This window comes from Passer montanus, unplaced genomic scaffold (genome assembly GCF_014805655.1).
Source record: "Passer montanus isolate IOZ18808 unplaced genomic scaffold, ASM1480565v1 scaffold23, whole genome shotgun sequence".
Taxonomy (NCBI): Eukaryota; Metazoa; Chordata; class Aves; order Passeriformes; family Passeridae; genus Passer; species Passer montanus.
Window position 1 is genome coordinate 5,134,229 of NW_024366926.1, and position 17,038 is coordinate 5,151,266.

The 17,038-nt window shown below is 37.4% G+C and overlaps 1 protein-coding gene across 3 annotated transcripts in view; it reads left to right on the forward strand.

The window, feature by feature from the left end:
• The window catches only part of GRID2 (glutamate ionotropic receptor delta type subunit 2), a 680,978-nt gene that overhangs the window by 51,458 nt on the left and 612,482 nt on the right, over window positions 1-17,038 (forward strand). The window contains exon 1 of one of the 3 annotated variants that reach the window (XM_039710748.1): window positions 10,589-10,712. The exons of the other annotated variants lie outside the window; for them this stretch is intronic. The gene's annotated coding sequence lies outside the window, so the exon portion shown is untranslated. Of the gene's footprint in view, window positions 1-10,588; window positions 10,713-17,038 lie in introns of those variants that run through there. 3 annotated transcript variants of the gene reach the window in all.

Below are 17,038 nucleotides of genomic sequence, written 5' to 3' on the forward strand. Positions count from 1 at the left end.
TCTTCATTTGCAAGAACACTAAAGTCTTCTGACTTTTAAAAGCCAAAGTTCATATCATCATGTGTGTCTGTTACCTAATCAAAGCAAAATTCACCACTGCTGCAAATGTGGGGTAACATTTTCAAATTTACATAGGAAATCTGCCATCTGACATTCATTTTGTATCTGTACGGTCATCACACGGGGCAGCATATGAGGAGAAAAAGGTGTCAGCAATTCTCCTTACTTGAGTATTGCAGTCCATGAGAATTTGCCTTTCAGCTTTCATGTCCCTGTTCTCTCTGGTGTGGATTTGATGCTGCCAGATGCCCACCCAGGCACTGCCTCACTCCCTTTTCTCACCAGAGAACAGGAAGAGAACAAGATGAGAAAAGTCCTGGATCAAGAAGCAGGGAGCTTGCTGACCTGTTCTGTCATGAGCAGAGCAGACATGGTGTGGAGAAAATTTATTGTAGTGTTCTGCTAATTAAAAACAGAGTAGGATGATAAGAAGCAAAACCTAACCCACCTTCTCCTTCTGCCTGCCTCTCCCTGCTTCTTCCTCAGCTCAACTTTACTCCTTCATCCCCAGCTTCTCTTATCAACTGGACAATGCCCAGCTCCTTCTGCCAGGAATTTATTCTCCTTTGAGGGTTCTCCTAGGGACTTCCTTGTGAAATGCTCTTTTCTTCTAAGGATTCACGTACAGTGGAAAACAAAATCAAACCTTTTAGAGCATGATTTGACAACAGTGAAAGTATTTTCCTCATTTTTGAAAGAGAAATAATAGAATTAAATTGTCTTACTTGTGTATCACTGGTTTATCAGAATAATGGAAACTACAGCACAGAGGAGGCAACACCAGTGAATTGACCAAGGCTGTGATAATCATGCATGAGTGTTTGAGGTAACTATTAAGATTTCTGTGTTCAATGAATTAGATAGTTGGTGAAGCTCTACTTTTATTCTAGGGTGATGAAAAGATGGTGAAGTTTTCCTCCAACCCTTCTTGCCTGCTCAGCCTAAGACAGACTGAGGTCAGGTATTATGTTAATCTTTATTGACAGAAGAAAACCCAACAGGGCTACCACTGCTTTACGGCTAGCAGATTAATAGCTGTAGGTAGAGGTTGTCAATAGAACACAAATTCTGAAATTAAATGCTTAAATGCCAGAGACTGTGCTGGTTCTGGGAAAAAGCCCAAAACAACCAAATGTATATTTTGCTAACTTTAGCTAGAATTATTAATGCAACAAAATTGTTATTACTTTAAGCAACCTAACTCCTAAGTAACCAGCTGAAAGTGAATTTTTAATTGTTAGCTTTAGAAATTGACTTTTTCCCTTCCACTTAAAACACAGGTAGTGCTGACTAAAAAACATTAAGATTCAATATTTTGCCTTCAATAACTGCAGATATAAAACTAATATTATTTCTACTATTCCAGAGTTATGACCTGCTATTTTCTCTTTGGGTAGTGCTTAAGATGGATTTATTATGAGAGGTAGCAAGACTCTCTCCCCAGCTTTATACATTTGGACCTAGAATGGACACAAGTTCCTGTAGGCAGAGTATGGCAAGGTGCAGGTCAGGATACTGTTTCCAATTCCATTTCTTAGGTGGGAGGGGCTGAAGGGTAACAGGAACCAAGATGGTACCTTTGACCAGATGCACAGGAAGTATGGCAAGGTGCAGGTCAGGATACTGCTTTCAATCCCAGTCTTAGGTGGGAAGGGTAACAGGAACCAAGATGGTACCTTTGACCAGATGCACAGGGAACAATGGAAAAGCATATGCAAAAAAGTGTTGGCAATCCAAAATTCATGTATAGTTGTTAACCCTCTCCCATTACCATCAGAGACCTCAAGCATGTCTACTGCAAGACATGAGACAAAATGCTTCTGGTTTAATCCTGAAATTCATGGTTCTTTCATTTTGTGTTTGATAGCAAAAAATAAGAACTGAGCCCCAACCATATTACTTTGTTTGTGATATTGTGCGGTAATTAATGCCTCAGATTTTTTTACTGTGCTATTAGAAAAATAATCAGTATTACTGTGGAAAGTAGTCCTGTATAACAAACCAATCTACTGGTGATCATTCTTCTCTTTGATGTAAAGCAGAACAAAAATAGCAGAAATTTCATATACATACTTTTATGAACATATTCTATATGAATCTTTTTTCTGATCAGAACTCATCCGAATTGCATGCTTAAGCTTAATATACTAAATGCACTTTAGTCATGTATTTCTGCCTGTATTTGCAAACATTAGTAGAGGACGTGTCACTTATGAGAGAATAATATCTGAAGAAATATGGTTGTTATCAGGATCATAATATATAGCAATATATATCAGGATAATTAATATATAGCATAGACATATTTTTCTATATTAACAGAAAAAATAGGTTAGTAGAAAAAAAATTCAAAACAATTAAAGTAGTTTGTAAAAGTTAAAGGATAAATCACTAAAAGCATATTCTGAAATTTTCTGGATGTGAGGCTGCTTTCATAGTTGAGACTTTATTCAAAATGTTGGAGGTTATGTGTACAATAACTAAGCCCCATTGTTTTTTGTTCATTGTTTCCTACTCAATGAACATAAAAAGTTTGTGACTGAACATTTGAATTCTTTCCATGGCTTTTAGTTATATCGTTATGGCTTCCTACTTTTTTTTTCTTTTTTTTTTTTTTTTTTAAACTGGATGCTCTTCCCTACAATGTAGAAAGAAAAATAGGTGAAACACAACATGGCAATTTTTGAAATATTTTTTTTGTCTTTGGAGGGAGGTGTTCGCCAAGTTTTCTAGTACTTGTGATACTACTGGTAGTGTAGACTGATCAGTACAGGGTTTACTTAAACAGTTAGGGCTGTGGGATGTCTTTGGCTACAGTATCAGCAAAAATATCAAAAAACTGAGTATTTCCCAAGGACACTATTTCTTTATCAGAGTTTAGCTGCAGTTTATAATTTCCATCACTTAGACACATCCACTCAATATATTTAATATCCATGATGCTATGTAGGGTTGCCCAACTTTAATGTAGTGTTGTGTGGTGTTAATAGGGAAATGTTTCTCTGTGCCTTCTTTTCATTCACTGGAGCTATTTGTATATTTTTTGTTTATGAACTTATTTACAAGGCATTGTTAGCATAATGAGGTATAAATGTCATGCATTAATGGTAGTACATTCTTTGAAATTACTGTTTTTTCACCTAGTAGAGGTGAAAAAAGAGGCTTTAGAGAAAGGTTTGGTTTTCTGCCTGTACCAAGGCAACATTGCATTGTAAGTTTAATTATACTTTACAATGTCTAAACACCAATTTCAGAGGCAAAATTACCTCAGATATTATAATAATATAATTCAATTCAGGAAGCTGATCATCTGGTTAGAAAAAAGTGTTAGGACTTGAGAAGGACAGAATGTACTTAAGATGTTGAAATTCTCATAAATAAGCTGTTTCTTGCATGATACTAGTTTCATACAGAAACTAACAGAATGAGATCTGTGATGATCATGTATTAATAATGAAGATTAAACAGATGTTCTGCAAAATGGATTTCATGTGAAATGTTAAATTTGTTTAAGGAAAGAAAACAGGATTAGATCCTCATATATATCATAGCTCCACAGAGAACTGTAATATAGATGCTGAAAAATAATTCTGTATCCATTAAGGTAGTTTGGGAGTACAGGAAAATAGCAGTAACATTAGGTGATCAAAATATAACATTATTTAATATACTTGAATTTATTTTTACGTGATGAAATTGTGAAGTATTTAATTATATGCCTTTTTGTACTTTTATATGCGGTTGTCTTTACTTCTAATTAATTTCTTTAGGCATGGGTGGAAAGAATAACCGGGCAAGGTACTTCTGAAGTCAAGGCTATTTGTAATTTCAAAGTAATTGTTCAACATTTGATGCTGGCTTGTTTTCTCTCACTTAGTCCCTTTTAGAATTTGCCAGACTCTACAGTTCAGATATCTCCAGTTCTCACGGTGTGACCCTTACTGATTGTGCTGACAAATCCTTTTCTTTCTGGAACTAAAGACAGATTGGAAGTCTTTGGTTTGGCCCTAGTTAATGAAAGGTTGAATTAGTTAATGGTACATTTAGACTGAAAATGTGTATTTCCACCTCTCTTAAGTGCCTTTTGTACTTAGATCTGGAAATGGTTTTAATCTGCATAGCTTAACATCATTGCCACTGGATTGTCCTGTAGCTGTATCGACTCCCATTTATTAGTTGTTGGAAACAAATGCAATTCCTGTAATAACTGAATAAAGAAAGCCCTACAGCTCCTTCCAGCCTATCTCAGTATAATAATTTTGGCTGAAATACAAGATAAATTAGTGCTGATTGAATTTAATTATGGCTGTAGAAGACCCAGTCTGCAAGGGCAGAATGACTGTGCAGGGAAGCCATAGTATCACTGCTGTGCCTGGCTTTATGGGGATGTTTTATGAATGGTGTATAAAGCTGCAAGTATAGTTACATTAATGGAGATGGGCATGACCTAAAATAAACTTTTATTAATTGTGTTAGGTGGGAAAGTGGAAATTTTGGTAAAAGTACCCCAGTGAGTCAAAGCACTGCTTAATTGTTTGCCTGGTGGAATTCTACAGATGCAGAAAGTGATATTTTTGCTGTGTCCCCACTCAGCAACTGCATAGGATATGCATGAAATATATAACATTTACCTGCTTAGAGTATTAGAAAGATTGTTTCCATTGTATAATGAATGAAAAATACTGCTTTTCATGATAAAATGTGATAGGTTTTGTGCTTGTGAAGAGAAATGGTATCAATTCTGTACAAATTATTTCAGTACAGTTTATAAACTTATAGACTTTAAACATAGTAATTTAATCATGTTGGTGTTACAGCAGAGGATTTTGAATGTAGCCTTCTTAAACTTGGGGGCTGGGGAGCCTATAATGCATGCATTGGAGTGCATTCCTCTCTGCTCTTTTCACACAGCCTTGAATTTAGGAGTAGGATGACATGATGGCATTATGCTCTGGTTAATTGTAAACATCCCAGCAGCAGAAGAAAAACAGCAGGTTGCTGTGGTTTTATTATGAAGTATAGTATAATTTAAAACATTATTTAAATATAGATACTTCAGATTGTTGTCACTGAAGTCCAGATACCCAGAGAGGTTGCCTTCAGTACAGGCACACACTTAGAAGTGGAGGAGAGATAAAGTAGGGGGTGGGGTGTATCTGACAGAAGGAAAGGAGACAAGTCAACAGATGTAACAATGAAAAAAAAACCAAAACCAACAAAAATACCTCTTCAGATATCAGATATAACAATGGTTAGCAGTTTTAAAACTAGGCTTTAACTAGATGCACTTGAGACCTTCTGCATGGCTTTTGGAAAAATTCTCAGGCTAAACCAGTGGAATCACCCGCCCACACTGCCACCCACCAGTTTTATTTTTAGCTTGCTTCTCTGTCACCTTCTCTGTATCTTGGCTAGGATGCATTAAACTTTCCCCTATTATGTTGTAGATTTCTTCAAAACTTGCAAGTCTGTATTGTGTTTTAGTGTTGTGTGTTTTTTACTTATGTTTTTGGTAAATATAGTTTAACAAATGTTTCAGTTCCTGTCTGTACAAACCCCTCAGTTATGAAACATGCATGGTAAGTAACTGTACTTCCCCTAGGTGTATTCCCTTTAGACTGAGATCCATATATTCATGATTGCTTTTTGTGATCTCGTTGCAATTGTTTGGTTCCCCAGTGGTTGCAGGATTAGAGAGTAAATTTAAATGCCACTTCAAATAAGCAGTTGTTTATCATCCCATTAGTTCCTGTGTATTGCCTTTTTCTTTCCTTTTGAAGAACAAAAGCAACTCTGTATAAACAAAACATCAGAATCCTGGTGGAAGAATGACTTGGATTCTGGTGGACTGAATCATTTGAGGGGCATAGATCAGCAATAGGGCAGTGGTATTTTATGCGAGGAGAGTCCTATCAGTGCAATTTGTCTAGGCAAAGATGTACACTAATTGTAAGTAGCTGCAAACTTTTTTATAGAAGCTGTCTCTTAATAACTTTTATCTGCTAATAGTATTGTCTCCTTGGAGCACCAGAATAGTACTGATCTTATGGACCATAGAACATGTTGAGGTAAAGAAGATGGTTTGTGGGGATCGAATTCTGTGGTCAATCAGACAAGATGATAATTTCAGTTTTCTTCCTATTGTGGTTCTTCTTCCCCAACATAAATATACACATTAGCTCACGTGAAAGAGGCTGTCATTCATAGCCATTCCTAAAGTGCACAGAGGAAATACATTCTAAGTGATGATCCATGTTTCCAGGGCCAGCTGCTCTCTACCAGCTCTGCATTAAAATGCAGTTGTGGCCAGTTGTGCTGTTTGTGACCCATTTGTGTTAGAAACCATGAGCTGCTTCTAGTGAACTGCACCCTCCCTCTTAGATCTGCAGTAAAATTCCTTCTTCCTGATGGCTGCCTGAGCCCTGGCTGCCCCTCCATAGAGAAGCTGTTGTGAGCGTTCTGTCCCACTCTATACAATCAACAGGCAGTGTTAAACCCTTTGGCTCCTTAACAGAGAATGCCTATGTCTACACTCCCTTAAGCAAAAGCACTGCTAAATAAACCACACTGTCTTGATCTTCAAAATGTTATGAATTGCCCCGGATCACGAGTAACTGCATTGTGCATCCGAGCACGCCTTGAGTTCTTTGAGAGTACTGTAATTGGATTAGCAAAACTCAGGCTTGATTAATTAATCACTGTAATCAGGTTACTAAACAATTCATGATCATTTTGATAACTGGGCTCTGAGGGGATGACTAATGACTTCTTAGGAAGGATTAAAGAACAGCCAACCCTGCTTTGGGCAGGAGATTGGAGCAGGTGACCTGCTGAGATCCCTTTGAACTTAAATTATTGTATGATTTTATGAAAAATTATTAGCAGGGCAGATGTTTACATGGCATGGTTGAGAAGGCTTCCATCAGAAACAACAAGCCCACGTCATTTCACAATTGTCCTGAATTTTTTATGCCACTAATGACTTTTGAAATTTTTTTTTTTTTAACCAGCAACTGTTAATTGTCATACTGCTACAAATGCCTTTCACTTGGGGTCTTAAATTATGTTATAAATATTAGTTGTTTCTCAGGATTCCTTGAAATATTGTAAAGTACCATAGACTCCAGTTATAATTACTTGCATAGCTCGGAAGACAATTCAGAAGTCCTAAACTTCAGCTCCAGCTATAATCAGTTAACTGCACTTAATATTATACATCATACTGATTTTCTCTGCATCAGGATATACATGCTGCTCACCACATTTTGTGTAAATAAACATTTTTATTAAAAATTAGATGTATATTCATTAAAAAAAAAATACTTTATGCCGCAGACAGAGCAACTGTTCCAAATGTGAAAATTACATAACTCTGTCACACACTGTGACATTCACTGTAGTACTTCATGACATGCAACATTGGCATACATGAAAGCTCTGGGGGGAAAAAAAAAATATGCAGGAGAAGAACAATGACGTACTCCTTACATTCTGCTTGTGCTAGTTTTGTATTTTCTATCTCAAAATATTGCAGGCCTAAAAATATTTTGATGTTTAAAACACACAGTGTGTCACAAGAACAGCCTAAGGAAGAAGATTCAAAGGCAAAGGAAGAAGGATCATTCTTTGTTTGCCCTTTGTATTTATCAGCATCTTTGTCTTGTTCTGTCTGCCAGCAATGTATGGGTAAAATAGTCAAGGTGAAATGAAGTTTTTGTGAGGCCAGCTGTCATCCAAACCAGGATCATTTTCTGTAAATTACTATGAGATTTAGATAACCTATTGTAATACCTTGTTAGGATCAGCTGAGTGATCCAAATGGCTTCTGTGTTACCTTCTAACAGCTCACAGTTCAACCTTCATTTTTGACCCTTTGAGTCTGAAAAAGCTCAAGTTTACTGTCTGTGGGAAATGCACTAGGGATTCCCTAGTCTGGTAGTAATTTGTTACCTTGCTTCTTAATGAAATTTGCTTTCAGCTGTTACTTTCATCTTTGATACAATCCACACCATGGCTGACTCCCAGAGCAGATGCAGAGTTGCCTTTTCCCTCATCTGTTCTACAGCACAGTGAAAGCTGCAGTTTTTTCCCCATGTTCTGTTCACATCCCTTTATCATAATTTTTATTCCCAGACTACTCTGAGTGGGTTTTTTGTTTGGTTTTGTACAGAGTAACTGACATGAAGCAAGTCTGTGTTGCAGTCCAATAAATTTTTGGTGCTGAAGCAAGAGAGCAAGGGCAGATGTTATGTGCTGTTAAGGTTTGGTTATTAAAATTATTAGAGAGATGTCTCTGCCCAAATTAAGGTGCAGGCACAACCATATGCTGAAGTCAATAGTATGGATTTTTATTTAACAGCCGGTGTGAGGGAGAGTAGAAAGAAATAGTAAAAGAGAGGAGGAGAGAAAAGAGAGTGACAGAGAGATTAAGTAGAGAAAATATCACCACTCTGTGGATCCTGATGGCATTTTGTTTGTCCTCCTCTTCTGGTCTTCTCAGTGCTGAGGGTCTCATTCTCTCCAAGGTGCAATCGGGACCCAGTGGAGGAAGCTGAGGAAACACAGAGCCCGGTGGGTTTCCTGTTCACTCAGGTTCAGGTGGGAATGCCCAGGTACCTCCCTGGGGCAGGGAGTTTACACTGGATGATGGAACACTTGTCATCTCCGGCTGTGGTGCTGCGGAAGGACTCTCAGCTGAAGTCTCTGCTGGATAGAGTGTGGCTGCCAGACTGGCTCCTGGGTGGTCAGAAAGGAAAGTTTCCTTCACACCAGGTGTGCATGAAGGGGGTCAAATGAGGTGGAATCTTTCTCATCCTGCATGTGGGAAATAGAGTCCAAAGCAAAACTGCCTGAGAGCAAGACAGTTGCTCTGACTTATTTGTAAAAATAGTTTGTGAGTGTGAGTAATCAGACAACCAGGACTCAAGAGAACTCAAATTTTCAGTCATGATTTAAAATCTGAGCTTTGTAATATACTGAAACCCCAATGAGATTTCCAAGCTCAGCTAAATGTGTCTTGAAAATTTAAATGGGTAAATGTGTAGGAGAGAAATAGATGGTCTTTTCTACCCAGTGCAAAAAAAAAATATCAAAAAAATCAGGCTCTTTTCTGAAGATGTTAGAGAAGAGAAAGTAATAGGTCATTTTCTTATTTCCATTTGCCAATACAGCATATAGAGCAGGAGAAAAAAAACTAGGGAATAGGATGAAAAAATGACAGTACATTTTTCTTCCCATATAAAACCTGAAGAATATTTTTCTGTCTCACCTTATTATATAAAAAGTAAAACATGACCCTTTTTTCCTGATTTGTCCTTAAAAAAAGCACACAATGCAAACAATGAGATTAGCTTTTATTAAGGAAAACTTAGCTATTAATAGCTTATTAAAACACTGTATTACTCTTTAAATATCCTTTTGCTATTTAATGGAAAAAACAGTGTCACTAGAAGCACTGCCTTGTGTTTTTCTCACAGCATCTCTTAAAATCTTGCTGCTTGAATCAATCCTATTTCACTAACTTCTTTATAGTACATTGTTGGGTCTTGCTGCTTAGAAACATCTGAGAAGAAAAAACATTTAAAAATAGTAAAAATAATGCTTTTGAATGTTTCCTCTCCTCTTGTTTACTAAAGCTAAAAGCAATGTGAGAATATGTGACATACTTGAAATTTTTTTTTTTGTTTTCCTCTTCTGTTTTGTCAGGTTTTTAGTAGTTAGTAAAGACTATTTAGTAGTAATAGAAAATGGTCTCACCTTAATGAAATATACTCTATTTCAACAATAGTTACACATATTTTCCTGTAATAACATTTTTCTTAGTTCTAAATATTGTTTCATATATCATATTTGTTGTTATTTAAGTCTTGGAAAGTTAAGTTCTACATTTATTTCTATGGTGAAAATGCTGAGACATAAAGAGATATAAATCTTGTAGATGTTTTCTGGTCTCTGAGGGGATGGGAAAGAAGAAGTAGAAACATGGAAAACATAATTTACATTGTACATAGAAGTATGCATTTTTAGAGCGTTTATATTCCCTTCCTAGGAAATTAATTATGTCTGTTCCATTGAGAACACTCGTCAACTTAAAGCTCTTTAAGTTTTACAGTCAAGTAATTAACAAGAGAATTGGATGCTGCCATCTATGTTAACAGTTTTCTGATGGATGTTACTTAGTGTAAAACCACCTTGTGCCACTCCTACCTGCTTCCCTGCTGCAGCAATTTGCCCACCTTGCAATCAAAGACAGGAGCAGCTCCTTGAGAAGCAGAAGAGCATTTGTGATAATGAGGACATTTTTGATAACGGGAAAAATCACAGCAGCTGAGTTTCATCTTCCCTGAGGGATGGCAGGTGGGAGGAGGGGCTCTCTGGGAGTCCCTCTCTGCTATAACTTATTTCAGACAGCAAGAGCTGGTTTACAAAGTGGGTACAGCTGTGTGAAGGGGAGGTGGTGGAACCACCTCAGCTAACCACTCACACCTGGTGTGCATTAAGGGGAGGAGCCCTTGGGATAAAGTTTGGGGGGGTTTGTGTGATGACTTCTCCATGAGGACACAGTTTCTGCTGGTGTAGAAGGGAAGAAGGAGTAATGTGGACACTTCCATGAGTCAGCTCACCTCTGGGAGCATTGTCACAACTTATTTATGGTAAGTGGGTTTTATTCCGAGATGCTATTTATTTCACTGTCTGAGGGACAAATTCTTTGGTGAAGACAGCAGATAGAGGCATGTCCTGGAGACAAAACGAAAACTCTTATCTCTAAGCCTTGGTTCAGTATATAGCCCCCTTTTTTCCGTAGTGAATTTATACTACCCAAATTATGTATAGATAAGTAAAATTGAAAGCTACCACTTTCAAAAGTGCTGGCTGCTTTGTTAGCATGCATCAAGCAGATGCTTGATGCTGTTGTACGTGTTTAGGGGAGTTATTTGGGTTGGAGTCCAAAGTGTTTCTTTAAATGAGTTTTTGATAGGCAGTTTACTGACCTCTTTGCTGCAAGATGTAGACTTAGTTCCTAGATAGATTTAACATAGTTTCATCCTTAGTTGCATTATTATTTATGAAGGCAAAATAAGTCCTAGTGGAACACAAGCTGTTGATTTATGCCAAGGCCATGTAAAGCACTCCAGCCATTGCTCCATTATCTGTGTGACTAAAATACTCTGTATATAGAATCTGAAGTCTTTGTAAATGGCACAAGTGGTGTTTAAGGAGTATGGAGGTGCTTTCACAAAAGATATATTTGCCCTTGGCAAAAGGTATTTAAATGGTATTTAAGCCAAGCGTTTTTGGTTTTTCCTGCTATTACTTCCTTTGCCTTCTCTGCCAGTAGCATTGTTTTGATGCCAAATCTGCCATTTGTGCCCATCCTCTGATTGTATAATTTACCTTAGCAGTATAATTAAAATCAATACCTAGATTACAGCTGAATTAAGTTCTTACCCATGGCTCTTTGTGTTAGTCTGGCTTTTTGTCTTTTTTTTTTTTTTTTTTTTTTTTTTTTAGTGTGAGGACCTTTTTTAGGTCCTCAAAAAGGACCTCTTGTGTTTTGGTTTAGGCATTCAAACTGAGTCCATAAAAAAATTCTTGGAAAAAGCAAAAATGCAGTCAAAGTTTAAGACAGGTATGACTTCTTCATTACTCTTTATAAGTTACCTAAATGAGCCAGTTTGGTACTGTTTTCAATCCCAAGTTAGTTGTCTTATCCAGACTTGGTCTCACAACTTGCATAGGCAAGTAGGGCAATGCAGACAGGTATGACTTCTTCGTTACTCTTTACATAAATGACAGTTACCTAAATGAGCCAGTTTGGTACTGTTTTCAATCCCAAGTTAGTTGTCTTATCCAGACTTGGTCTTACAATTTGCATAGGCAAGTAGGGCAATGCTAGGAACGTGCATTGGAGATGAAACCAGTGCCCTTTTGGTCTAGCTTTTCTGATTTATTATGTGGCAATGAACACCTAGTCCACTAGGTGATACTTTTAAATCATGTGTGAGAATGCTGCCTTTTTTCCTACAGGGTATTTGAAAAGCCAAATATCAAATACCTGTTCCCAGAGCTGTCCAGTCACAGTAATGTCTCAGCTTAGTGAGACATTTTGGTTACAAGAACTCTTGACCTAAAATTCAGTTCTGTTTTCCTGCAACATGTCCTCAGAAAACTCTTTGCTCAAAACTCTTCATGCATCTGCAGTTTTATATGTGAAATTTGCAAAATAAAGAAATTTGCCAGCAGAGATCCAGTTGGATTAAGAACGGAGTTAAACTAAATTAACGTGCAGTGAGGTTGATTTTACTTGATGATACCTTGCATGTAGCATCTACTGTCTTATAAGAATGGAAAACCTGTTCTAACTGGGACTTTCAAATACCACTTTCAGAACTAAATTGTAGTTTTGCCTATATTTGCTTCAGTCTCTTGGGGTTTTTTTTATTAACATATCTTTGTCTTTTTTTCTTTTCACTACTCTGTACAGAAGAAAGTCACAATTACATGTCTATCAGGTTTTTATTAGAATGATTTTTCTGTTTAATCAATGCAATTTTGCTTTTGGTAACGATGCTGAGCTTTTGATTGCCTTTTGATAAAGCTTACTGGAAATCAGTTTGCTTCATTGCTTCCCACCAGAAGACAAGGAAATAAATGCTGTGCTAAAAATCCAAAAACGTGGCTCTCACAGTCACTGCAAGAGATCTCTGCTCTTTGGGGAGAATTTACTCTGAGTAGAGCCCCAGCTTAGAAAATAAGTGCTCCTAACTAATATATACCCAAGCTCATTGTTCTAGAGTGAAAGGGAGACTTTTGGTTTAATTTTTACCTTTTTTTGCAGCTAATTCAGCAGTGTTTAAGCAACTAGCTAATTGTAAGTGCATGAACAGCCCAATTGATTTTTAATCAAAGCCTTAGGGCAATGAGCTTGGCCTTTTATTTCTTTTGAGGAAAGGAACATTGGTGGTTGAGCAAAATAATTATATTTCTCTTCTAAGGAATCCAGAGCATTTCTATTTACTCCAGGAGAATATTGATGAGAATTATATTTGTTGCTTTGAGGCAAGAGTTGTTATCAGAGACTCATTTTTGGTGTTAGAAATGGTAACATGTTGTGGAAGTGATTCAATGAGGAATGATGGTTAATATACATTTACTTAATTCCTTTTCACCAAGCCAACTCAATACTATTGTGATATCTTTTAGCTGCTGCACTTCAGTCCCCTTTTAATGCAAGGTTTATGCCAGGTAAATATCATCTTCTGATTTCTGATGGGAATAGTGTTCACTGAGTGTCTGAAAGGATATGTTTGAGTTTTAGGTTTCATTGGCGGTTGTTTTATTGTAGTTTTGTATGTTTTGGTGGGGTATTTTTTTCCCCTTTCGGATATGGTTATCCCTTGGATGATTCCTTGAAAAATAAGACTTCCAGGAGAGCAGGAATAAGGAGGGTACTTGAAGTCAATAAGAACATCACATCATGTAAGGCAGTATATTTGTGTATTGGTGGAGGGGTGTGTTCTGTGCTTTGCTGCAGGCAAGCCAGTGTCAGGACAAGGCATTCAGTTATCATTTTGTGAACTATACTGTTTTGGTGATGAATTACTGGCTGCATATAGAATGTTTTTTCTTTGTCTTTGGGGAATTCATGTATAACTAACCTTAAAGCATGGACAAAAAATCCCATGCCAGATTATTTTTGTATATTTCAGGCAAAACTCATGTCAGTGATAATTCAAGTTTAAGAGCAACCTTAGTATTTTTGCACTTAAATAATGAGGGTTATGTTATCTTCCTGCAGAATATCCACATATGTGCTCTGGGCGATTCTTGAATATAGTGTTTACTTCTGTAGTATAGCAAGCAGCTCTAGAAAAATCACTGCTGTAGCAGCTAGAGTTAAATGTTCAGCTAAATGCTTTTAGAGAAAATGAACATTTCAAAATTTACTTCCTGTCTTGTCATTTCTGTGATCCTTCCTGTATCCCATAAGAAAGAAGTGGCACAGTTTGGGGTGAAATTACTCCATGTAAATGATTTGTTTTTATTTAGAATACATGTTGTTTTACTGTTTATAGGAGATATATTGGTGTTTTAGACTGTTTATTTCCTGAGAGTGACCAATCTGTGGAGCATGTGAGAGTTAGCAGGTTATTTAAACTACTGCTTGAATTTGCTGATGATTCAGATGTTTCTGTTCTTCATACAACATTAATGATGCTTTTTGCTAAATTGCCTCTCCAAACTAAATAATGCTAGAGAAATGAGCAACTTTCTTCTCCTAATTTGATGATGCCATAGTCAAATACATTAGTCCTCAAATCAGTTGTTCAGACATTTGAAAAGGCAGCATCATTAGCAGTACAAGGGTTATATAAATCTCAGAGAAAGGATTTTATTGCTGTTCTATCTAAAGAGTTTCTTTGGGTTTATGACTTAGAGTTGCAGAATCACTCAGGTTGGCAGAGATCACAGGAGCCTGCTCAAAGCAGAGCCAGCATTAAGTTAAGACCATTGCTGTCTGGAGCTGTAAAATCTCTGAGGATGGAGATTCCACAATCTCTCTGGATTCTGAACCTTTGTTATCCTCGTGGTGAAACCTTCCCCTTCATCCAGTTGCAACCACCTATTTATGGCAGGGTGGGTGTGTCTCAACCTTCCACTATGAATAACCTGGCTCTGTTTTCTCAACAGCCTCCCTGTAGAACTGGAGCTCTGCTGCTAAGCCCCCTGGAGCCTTCTTTTCTTCAAGGCTGAACAGTTCCTATATTCTCAAATCCAGTTTTCTCCACCCTCTGACTATCTTGGCTGCCTTCCAGTGCATTCACTTGACTTTCCCACAGTTTTTCTTGCTACAGCCCACTAGGCTATTGGCCTTCATTTATTCCAGAGTCCCATGCTGGCTCATCTTTAGCCAAGCATCCACAAGGGCCCCTCTACCCTTGTCCACAGAGCTCCTAACCAGCTGCTCCAGGCCTCGTGGTACTGGTGGAAAGGGTCAGTCCATGCAGGGTCTGATTCATACTTGTTGAATTTTGTGAGGTTCCTCATACTGTATTTATCTAGATAACAACAGTGCATTGGTTTAATTGATTTGTATTTTGTGGTACAGTGTTTTTTGCAATCCATTTTCACAAAAGAAAAACACCACAATAAGGTGGACTAGAAGTCTTTAGTTATTATGCAGTTATTTGCTTGGGGCAGGATTACAGTGCTATTGTATGATGGTGCTGAGACATACTGTACATATATTTTCTTTAAATTTCATACAGTATTATGCGTTAACTGTGAAGTATTTGGGTTTTTTTTAACAACATTAAGTGCATTAAATATTATCACTAGGAGGAGAGAGAAAAATATCTTAATTGTTAAGACATTGATTTGCAAATCAAGAGGCTTGTACTTTGTCACAGACTCCTTTATCTACCTTTAAGAAAGATTCTGCTTAGTCCTCAGTTTTATTTTTTTTTTCTTTCTGCTCATCAAGCTGTCAGGGCATGACATTTCTCCTGCCACCTCTAATGAACAAATAGTCAAGCTATGGCATCTTCTTGCTTTATAACTTATCTGACTGTAGAGCCTTGATTCCAGAATTGATGTTTATTAAATTGGCTTGCAGGTTGAGGCATAAGGTAACACAGAAAAATAAATAATGGCATTGACTGAGATGAAAGAACACCTTTATGCAAGTCAAGGCTATAATGAGATAAAGAAAAGCAACAGAAAAATGAGCATCTTCTTTTTCTAGTTGGCACTGTAGGACACTATTAAGAAACATTTGGAACATGTAATAGTCACTGGCAATAAAAATTTCACTTTTGGTAGAACCTTGTGCTCTTTTAGGGTGAGTGCCATTTTAAATCAGGTTCTACAAATTACAGTTTTACTCTAATTTCCGCTTAACCTCAGTAATCCTTAGCATAACCAGTTGTTTTTTGTGCCTTTTCAAAGAATGTTGGAGGTGCTTTTTAATAGCCATTTTGATGACTATCTCTTGAAGTGCTAGATTTTTGCACAAAACCATGTGGCCAGGTTTCCTTGCATGCTTGGAAATCTTCTGTGTTCAACCACTCTTTGCCTTCTGTTCCTCCTGTCTTTATTAGAGATAGCACAAATATGGAACAACGTACTTGTGATGGATTCTCTCTGTGGTTAGCCTTCCAGTTGCCGATCTACCTTGCAAATCATGGCCAGTGAGTCCTGTTTAGTCACTTTTTAATGGTGGCAAAGGTTATAACAATATCCATTCAGGAATGGATCAGTTCATGCAGAACTTGATCCAGGCATTAGTCTACCTTCAACTCCTGGGTTGAGCTATTCAGCCTAGAGGTCCTCTGTGGGACAGCAGGAGGATCTTGTGAAAGGAAGATCCATCTGCATATTTGTGGCTGTTCAAAAGGACCAAAGGGGGGAAAAAAAAGAGGGACTAAGTGAGGAAAACTGAACTGAGTGGATGTTTTTTTAGACAGCAGGGTCTAAGTGTTCGACATAAGTGGCCATATTATCTGGCAGGCATCAATGCTTGCAGAACTGCTCACTGCTCATATGTAGGACTCTCTGAAGGTGGAGAAGAGTCACTTACTCAGAAAATGAGTGCAACTCTTTTTGAAAGAGAATCATATCTGTAATGGCTCTAGTGCTTGGTTTTCTTACTCTATCCTGATCTCTGATTATTTGTTCCTGTATGATCTAAAATGATTTGGGGTTTTTTTAATCATTTTATAGGGTTATTTTATTTTTAAACCCACTCGGGGGGGAAGAGATGCTTTCAAAGGGACTCATAAAAGATTATGGCTTGAATCAATTTGGGGTCAGGAGTTAATTCAGAAGCCTTAGAAAGATCACAATTGCTATCGTCTACCTGTAAACCGGGGCCTCTAAATTGACTTTGGTTTACTGGGTAGTCTTTTTCTGAGAGCTTTAAAGTGTTGAGTAAGTGAGGAAGCTGTGTTGCTCACTCTCCCAACACTGTATTGATTCA